The 9,828-nt window shown below is 38.8% G+C and overlaps 1 long non-coding RNA gene across 1 annotated transcript; it reads left to right on the plus strand.

Moving 5' to 3' along the window:
• The first annotated feature begins 9,142 nt into the window (after positions 1-9,142).
• Positions 9,143-9,554, plus strand: LOC124880631. Its single transcript, XR_007041387.1, has 2 exons — positions 9,143-9,232; positions 9,312-9,554. It is a non-coding gene; the product is annotated as an uncharacterized LOC124880631 (long non-coding RNA).
• Positions 9,555-9,828: the final 274 nt, after the last annotated feature.

The raw sequence follows: 9,828 nt of genomic DNA on the forward strand, positions 1-9,828 counted from the left end.
ACTCTCTGGTTTTCATTGCGTGCTGCTGGATGCTCCTGTTGAATACTGTTCAGGGTTATTTACTTCAGCTCTTTTCTTAACAGCAAGTTCAGCTAATCTGGAAAGAAGACTTTACTTAAAATCATTAAAATTATTACACCAGGTCTGAATAAATTAAAGATGCAAGCAGCATTGAAGGCTCCAGCAACCGCAGGAGCCTGACATCGACGCCTACACACCACCAACGAGGCCGCCTTTCGATTCCACATGTTGCCACTAGGTGGCACTGTGAGCGACATGTCATATGATCTTTGGTCATGCAGAGTTGTGGTCTGGCGAAAAGCATTCAAAATTTGGGGGAAATCAGACCTTCCAGATGGTATCTGCACTCAGTTGTTTATTAGTGGGTGGGCCTGAAATTATGTCATCAATTGACTGTGGCAACATGTTCAGCATTGATCCCTGATTATGTATACTACATTTGAAGTGGATCAGATGATGTATGAGGGAGATATAACACTTGAAATGTCCTAGGGGGCGCCATTGATTCAAATTCCAATGTGATCCAATAGAGCTGTTTGGGGGCTGACAAAGATCAACCGTATTCAGTTTGGAATGAATCGGACCATGCATGTGTAATTTAGAGGCAAACGTATGGCCGTGGCATGACATCATCAAAGCCCTGCCCCCTGAGAACAGGATGTGTCATGTTTTCCTTTTGATGGTCCATATTTGGTGTCCTTCACCTAATCAATGTGAAACTGTACCCAGTGACAGAAAACATGATGGTCTAACATAGTCTCCAGTACTGACTGGTTTGGCTGGAGGGTGTGGCTGTGGCGGCGTGGCGAATTCAGATGTCACACCATGGCCATACGTTTGGCTCTAAATTACACATTCATGGTCCAATTCACTCCAAAATAAATATGGTTGATCTTTCTCAAAGATCGTATGACATGGCGCTTACAATGCTACCTAGTGGCGACGTGTGGAATTGAACAGCGGCCTTGTCGGTGGCGTATAGGCGGCGATGCCAGGCTCCAGTGGTCACTGCACAGGCCAAGCTGCAATTTGCTGCGAGGGCCTTCTGTGCTGCTTGCAGCTTTAATTGCAGTTTAATTTTCTTTAGCCTTAGAATTCTTATTTTATCTTATTATTGTTATTATGTTTTGTTTAATGTTAAATTGGGTTAATGTTTAGTTTTGTTTTGGGCCGTCAGGTGCTAATTTGCATAAATAGACCAGATGGGATGGGTCTGAGAGGGCACCATGGGGTATACGTTTTTTTTTTCCAGGGTGAGGAGAGGCTGCAGATGGTCATGGCTGTCTGTCTGGTTGCCGACAATGGTGAAAAACCAACTGAAACACATCCCTTAGTATGGATATTGATTTTTTTTTTGACCTGCGTAAAGCCTAATTCCTGATGGTGCCAGAATGGCCATTTGATTTGTTTTGTGAAAGGCTTTGGACAAATAGCCATTACAGTCTGTTTCTGGAATATGAGAGAGGACAGAGGACATGTTCCTACAAGGAGGACATGTGATTGATAGACATGCTGACACTTGCATGTGGCGTTCCCCAAGGATCCATCTTAGGGCCCCTCCTATTCAATATCTACATGCTCCCCCTAACTCAGATTTTAATAAACAACAAGGTAAGTTATTGTAACTATGCAGACGACACACAGCTATACGTTACGATGTCACCAGGCGACCATGAACCCATTCAAGCGCTGTGTAAATGCTTAGAAGAAATCAATGCTTGGATAGGCCTAAATTTACTTCAGCTTAATCAAAACAAAACTGAAGTAATAATCTTTGGACCAAAGGAAGAGCGTTTAAAAGTTAGCACACAGCTTCAGTTAATAGAGCTAGAAACCACCAGTCAGGCTGGAAACCTGGGTGTAGTGATGGACTCAGACCTGAACCTTCAGAGGAACATAAAGACAGTAACAAGGTCGGCCTTCTATCACCTAAAGAACATCTCCAGGATTAAAGGACTAATGTCTCAGCAGGACCTTGAAAAACTAATTCATGCGTTCATCTTTAGTAGAATTGATTACTGCAACAGTGTCTTCACAGGTCAGCCTAAAACGTGGATCAGACAGCTGCAGTTGATCCAGAACGCTGCTGCCTGCGTCCTCACTAGAACTAAGAAAGTGGAGCACATCGGCCCGGTTCTAAAGTCCTTACACTGGCTCCCTGTAGCTCAGAGAATAGACTTTAAAATACTTCTGTTAGTCTATAAATCACTGAATGGCTTAGCACCAAAATACATTACAGACTTGTTGTCAGCAGATCAACCACCCAGACCTCTCAGGTCTTCTGGCGCAAATCTACTCTGCAGAACCAGAACCAGAACCAAACATGGAGAAGCAGCTTTTAGTTCTTATGCTCCACTAATCTGGAATAAACTGACAGAAAACTGTAAAAGCGCCGAAACCCTAAGTTGCTTTAAATCAAGATTAAAAACGTATTTGTTTAGAGTGGCCTTTGACTGTCCCATCTAAACATTATTGGTTACGTTTTCAGTCCAATTTTCCTTTTGCTTTCTTATCCATCATTCTATTCTCTTAATTTTTTTAAATTACCTCTGTTGTTTGATTTTCTGTATCATTGTAATGTTTTTCTTGTGTACAGCGCTTTGATGCCTTGTTGCTGAAAAGCGCTTTATAAATAAACTTGACTTGACTCGCCCTTTTCTGTCCCTAAAACTGAGTCGTTTCAGCTTGGTTCCTTTTCTTCAAATCTGAATAACATGTGATGGATGTGTAACATTGTACCACCAGTAACATTGGTTGTTGTCGGTAGAAACACAAAGACAGTAACAGAAGCTGTGGTTTTCTTTCACTTCAGCTTCTAAAACACATTTTCTGATTTCTGTCCTTTTATTGCCGTCTTCCAGCTTTCTCCTCACCCTCAGCCTCTCCCTGTTTTCAGCATCTGATCCTGTTGGGACCCACAGCCATGGATTTCAACATTAAACTCCGGTACGAACTCTTCTGGAACTTTTCAAAATAAAGTGCATTAACCTTCTTCCGGCACAGCAAGGAAACGGGATAACTGCGGGGACTTCCTGTGCAGTTATCCCGAATAAAAGCACAGCTGTTGCTACATCCGCCCTCTTCCACACGGCCTTCAAAAGGGACCGGATAGGGGAGACAAGCGTGCTGATGTCTCTTTGCTGGCAAAAAAGACATAAACTCTTCAACTGGATCCAAGTTTGTCATACGATCATCGATCATATGCAAAGATAAGTTCGAATGAAATACTGTCTGTGTATCCGGTATTTTCATTTATGAACGAGGAAATTAAGGTGTAAGAATTGCTTACTTTCTCTCTGAGGCCTGTGAAGCAAATTGTCCCAGAGAAGTTCCCTACAGAGACGCGGTCTCTATGAAGCCAAGCGGAGCGTCTCCCAGTCTGGAAGGAAGACAGCAGAGACCCCGTCACCATGGTAACGGTAACGTGCGGTTGGCGGACACAACGAGCCGTTCTACATCCACAGCTGGAGGTTAGCAGGAAGCTAACCCTTTGTTCACTATGGATACCTTCTTCAAACTTCATCGTCGCTTGGACAACGTTCCTCACCACAGTTCATGAGGTTAAGTGTTTGGGCAGAATAATAGAGAAGTGATTTAGATAGAAATGACCTAAACGTTTTTCATTTTATGAAGTTTTGTTTGTGTTGAACTCAGCTATCTTGGTGCTAGCAGAATATCTGCAGCACACGAGCTCAGGTTTTGTTCTTTGTATGTTTTTAAAGTTAAGACAAACTTACTTTATTTAAAGGGTGATATTAAACAGAAGATTGATCATAATGCGCCGTCCGCGCTTATGCATTTTAACCCTTTTATTAATCCTGGTATTTTAAAGGTATGTGTTTGTTTCTGGTGCTAAATAATATTTACCCAGAAAGGTTTAGGTTTCAATCCAGTAAATAATGTGTCCCTAATCATCATTTTACTAAATTTGGTAAGTAAGTAAACACCATTAAGCCCCATTTCTCCAGAAAGATTTGGCTCTTTTCCCAAATATTCCCTTAATAATTCTTTAAATATTATTTTCATAAATGAAGGCAGCTAATTAAACACCGTTGTGAAATGGTCATCCAGAAGGTTGGTTTTATTCAGCAGATCATTATTTAAAACATTATTTTATTAAAATAATATTTAATCTGATTTTACATTGTGAATGGTTGTCTAAATGTTTGCTGATTATTTCCTAAGTTGGTTCCAAGACTAACTTAACTTCACTTCCAGATTCTTCAAGATAATCCTTGGTTCTCAAACATAAACATTGCATGGTAATGTTGCATCACTCTTTTGGTCATGATTTCTAATAATCTTTAATCAACTTGTTTATATTGTACATAGTCCATTAATCTTCATTATTCTTTAATTCTGCTTGGTAGTTTAGTTGAATTGTTTTAGCAAAGTAAAGAGTTTGTTGATTGAAATATGTTTGACTTTGAGTTGACTTATTTTTGTTCATAAATTCTTGTATTTTAAGAAATTGTGTGAATTTATTCCATATATGTGCAGAGTTTATGCTGTTCAATAATGTTAGAGCTCGTCTCACACCTTTCTATTTTGTCCTAATACCATCGCCTTACTGGGCTGGTATTCACAGGACAATCCTCAACAGACCAAAATATTATTTGATAAAATATTAATATTAAATAATCTCAGATTCATAATCACAACATCCATTTATTGTTTGACTGGGATCTCTGTTGGACCGTTCTGATCCCAGACTGCTGCAGTAATGATCATGCAGTCTGGTATTCTCTGTTGGAACAGGAGTTATTTCTCTAGATTTATATTAAACTCACACAGAGGGATGTGTTGAAGTCCTGTGGGAATATTTAAACTTCACACTGTGTCCTGGGCTTTAGGTCCAACATTTATAATCTGGAGGAACACTGAGCTCAGTTATAGCAGAATAAAATAGTCATTATTTCAGACCAAATACATTTTTGTTCCATCTTCATCTGAACTTTCCCATAATGTTGTGAGGAAGAAGAGATGGAGAATCCCTGGTTCTGTGGAGGAGGTCTGAAGGGCTTCAGTAACCTGATGAATCACCTGTGGTGGAGGAAGTGATCCAACTAACAGAGAGCTAGAGGAGATGTGGTGCTGCCCTCTGCTGGTGGTGTTGCAGAAAGTCAAGCAGTGAAGATGATCCTGCAGGGGAGGCTAGATGTCTCCTTTAAGGACCAAGGAACTGGGTTTTCAGTGTTTTACTGTAGTTTGAAATGAGTGTAAAATGATTGTCCAGTGATGAATGAGGTCCACCGTGTGGAGAACATCAGACTGGATTTATTGTTGTTTCTCTTGGACCAGAACAGATGAAACTGGACCTTTCAGAAGGTGAATGAAGGAGAGGAGCAACATGCTGAGGGTTGTGCAGAAGCTTCTTTCTTACAGGCATCAACATGTTTAATAATGTAAGATGAGCAGATATCAGGACTACAGAGTCAGAACGTGATGGTACACATCCAGGTGGGCCGGGCTTGGAGAGAGTCTAGGACCGGTTTTTAGTCCCAGGCTGCTGCTTGTAGCTTCCCAGAGAACTGAAACCAGTTTGATCAGAAACAGACATGTTGAAGATGGTTCTATCTGATCTGGAATCAGTCCAAAGCAAACATCCACACTGAGCTTCAGACAGAACCGATCCCTGGGTTTTAGCACAGATGGACCCAAAATGAAAACACAGTTTATCACCATAACTCAGGATTTCTGACTGGTTCTGTCATTGTGAGGAGCAATGGAGAACAAATGGGTTCTGATCCTGATCAATTGAGACTTCTTTTAAAATTGGGATAAAACCCAGTAACCTGAGACCAGGATATAGTTTGGGTTTATTTCAGTTTTTCTACCTGAACTAAACTTCCTCTGATCTCCTCCTGGTGTGTGAACACAAACAGGTTTCCTAACTGAAGCTTTTGTAGGTAATAGAACCACAAACATCCAGCAACCCCCCGTCCCCATTGATTAATAAAGCAAGCACGTTAGAAGAAAGAATGACCCATGTGCCATTCTTTTTACTTAGCTTAGACAAAAAAATAGAATAATTCTAGTCCAAAACAGAGGCTGCACCGGCAGTTGGTTCCTCCCACAGACCAAAGACATGCCTGTTAGGTTAACTGGTCTCTCTCCATTGCCCTCAGATGTGAATGAGTGAGTGCACGGTTATTCGTCCTGTATGTCTCTGTGTTGCCCTGCGATGGATTGGCAACCTGTCCAGGGTGGACCCTGCTTCTTGCCCCTAGACTGCTGGGGATAGGCACCAGCTCCCTTGTGACCCACTATGGAATAAGCAGTAGAAAATGAATGAATGAATGAATGAATGAACGAATGAATGAATGAACGAATGAATGAACGAATGAATGAATGAATGAACGAATGAATGAATGAATGAACGAACGAATGAATGAATGAATGAATGAATGAACGAATGAATGAACGAATGAATGAACGAATGAACGAATGAATGAACGAATGAATGAATGAATAAATGAATGAATAAATGAATGAATGAACAAATAAATGAATGAATACATGAATGAATGAACGAATGAATGAACGAATGAATTAATGAATGAACGAATGAATGAATGAATGAACGAACGAATGAATGAATGAATGAACGAATGAATGAACGAATGAATGAACGAATGAATGAACTAATGAATAAATGAATGAATGAATGAACGAATGAATGAATGAACTAATGAATGAATGAACGAATGAATGAATGAACGAATGAATGAACAAATGAATGAATGAATGAACGAATGAATGAACAAATGAATTAATGAATGAACGAATGAATGAATGAACGAACGAATGAATGAATGAATGAACGAATGAATGAACGAATGAATGAACGAATGAATGAACTAATGAATAAATGAATGAATGAATGAACGAATGAATGAATGAACTAATGAATGAATGAACGAATGAATGAACGAATGAATTAATGAATGAACGAATGAATGAATGAATGAACGAACGAATGAATGAATGAATGAACGAATGAATGAACGAATGAATGAACGAATGAATGAACTAATGAATAAATGAATGAATGAATGAACGAATGAATGAATGAACTAATGAATGAATGAACGAATGAATGAATGAACGAATGAATGAACAAATGAATGAATGAATGAACGAATGAATGAACAAATGAATGAATGAATGAACGAACAACCCAAAAAATTAGGAAGCTGTCTTTCAACAACAGTTGTGACAAACCCTTTAAATGTTTTAGGACTACCATGATATACAGATCCCTCTTACACAAAAGTCTGACTGTTTTGCACGTTTAATTCATTTTTGAGCAAGTTAAATAAAAAAGGCACAAAAATAATTTTTTTTAAAACTTTTAATAAAAATATTTTTTTAAGTTGAGGATTTTGGCCCTCATGGCAAAAAGTTTGGACACCGCTGCCTTATGGTATTACTGACCTTGTTGCTGCTAAACTTCTCTACAAGGTCTCTGAAGGTTTGGGTCTAGTTTCTCTGCCCTTTCAAGCTAGCATGATATGAGGCGGTAACTGCGGGTTGGCGTGTATTTCAGTTAAAGACATATGATCTTACACAACATTTTTTATTTTGTTCATTATTGTTAGCCATAAACACACACACACACACACACACACTTGTTTAGCTATATGTAGGGAGGACCATGTGTTGACTTCCATTGATTTTCAGTCATTTTCAACCCTTTCTATGCCCTAACCCTGACAATAACCCTAAACCTAACCATTACCAGTGCTTACCTAACCTTAACCTGAACCTAAAGTCAATTCACATCTTAGTCCTAAACCTAACCGTTAGCAAAATAGGTCGTGAGGACCAGCAAAATGTCCTCACTTTGGTACAAACGGTCCTCAATTTGATGGTGAAATCGGGAAAATGGTTCTCACTGTGATGCCAAGACAGGAACACACACACACACACACACACACAATGTTTAAAGGAAGAGGGCGGTCTTTATTTAGCAGCAGCTTACTTAGCAAACAGTGAGCAGTGGTGAAATCAGTAAGGGGCGCAATGATGGAAACATCACTTCAGTATCTGCTTTGTAAGTACAGAACCTGTCTCTTTGTGTAGTTAAAGATTATTTAATACTCTGATAAAAGCTAAAAAACTAATCAGAATATATAATACATACATAAATATATACATACTCTATATACACAGTCATTTTTATAATATAGAATATGCATCCTGCTAAGCGTCGTTTGACAGATTAAAAGTACCTTTTGAAAATAACAATCTTAATTGTCATGTTTTCAAAAGCTGTAAGAAGAAAATCATCATAATTAACAAAAATAAAGTCTTGAAAACATCAGTCAGTGTACAATTTAATATATATAATGTGTTTAACATAGTTATATATAGTGATTAAGAATATTCAAATTTTATGAAAATGACTATGTATAGATAGATAGATAGATAGATAGATAGATAGATAGATAGATAGATAGATAGATAGATAGATAGATAGATAGATAGATAGATAGATAGATAGATAGATAGATAGATAGATAGATAGATAGATAGATAGATAGATAGATAGATAGATAGATAGATAGATAGATAGATAGATAGATAGATAGATAGATAGATAGATAGATAGATAGATAGATAGATAGATAGATAGATAGATAGATAGATAGATAGATAGATAGATAGATAGATAGATAGATAGATAGATATGGGCTTAATTGAATTATTTAACATAAAATAACCAATAAAAGTAATTTATTTTTAGGTCTGACTTCACTGGTTTGCTGCGTAACTGATAAAGGTTGGTAAACTTCTATCCCTATTAAAACTTTTCAAATATAAGTCAGAATGACTTAATGTATTAATGTTGCAGTTGTTGGATAACTGATTACACTGTGTCATTATTTTATTATTGTCAACAAAGATAAATAACTCATAAGCAGATTTTACATTCCAGTCCTCCCAGCGGGTCTGACTGTGAATCCCAGCAGATCTCAGTTCTTTAAAGGAGAATCTGTGTCTCTGAGCTGTGAGGAGAACAACATCTCTACTGGATGGACTGTGAGGAGAAACAAAACCAAATGTCAGTCTGAGTGTAAAGATGGATGGGGAAAACCAGCTGGTTCTACCTGTACCATCAGCAGCCTCTACAAACATGATACTGCAGTGTACTGGTGTGAGTCCAGAGAGGGAGCAGCCAGCAGCAGCATCCAGCTCACTGTCTCTGGTAAGATCAGACTGTGGAGTTAGTGTTGATGAAGCTGTGTGGAAATGGATGAAATGCTGTAGTTTGTCTCTGTGTTGAGGTGGATCAGTGATCCTGCAGAGTCCTGTCCTCCCTGTGATGGAGGGAGATGACGTCACTCTGAGCTGTCAAACAAAGACTTCCTCCAACCTCCCAGCTGCTTTCATTAAAGATGGCTCCCTCATCAGGACTGAACCTGCAGGTCACATGACCCTCCACCATGTGACCAGCTCTGATGAAGGTCTCTACAAGTGTAACATCAGTGGTCATGGAGAGTCTCCATCCAGCTGGATCTCTGTCTCAGGTCAGGAGGTAAAAACGTTCAGGTATCTGAGTCCTAATATATGTTTGACAAATATTTAATAAGTATTTTTATTTTAGAGAAAACAACCACCCCTTCCCCTAAAACATCCGGATCTCCTCCCATGTCATTTAATGATGTGTTGCCATCTCTTGCATCCATCAGTGCAGTGGTTCTACTTCTGCTACTGGTTCTACTGGTTCTACTGGTGAAGCCAAGAATTCACAGGAAATTTGAGAGTAAGAGATTCACAATTTACAAGTTTATTTTCCCCAAT

The sequence above is a fragment of the Girardinichthys multiradiatus genome, chromosome 14 (genome assembly GCF_021462225.1).
Source record: "Girardinichthys multiradiatus isolate DD_20200921_A chromosome 14, DD_fGirMul_XY1, whole genome shotgun sequence".
NCBI classification, from domain to species: Eukaryota; Metazoa; Chordata; class Actinopteri; order Cyprinodontiformes; family Goodeidae; genus Girardinichthys; species Girardinichthys multiradiatus.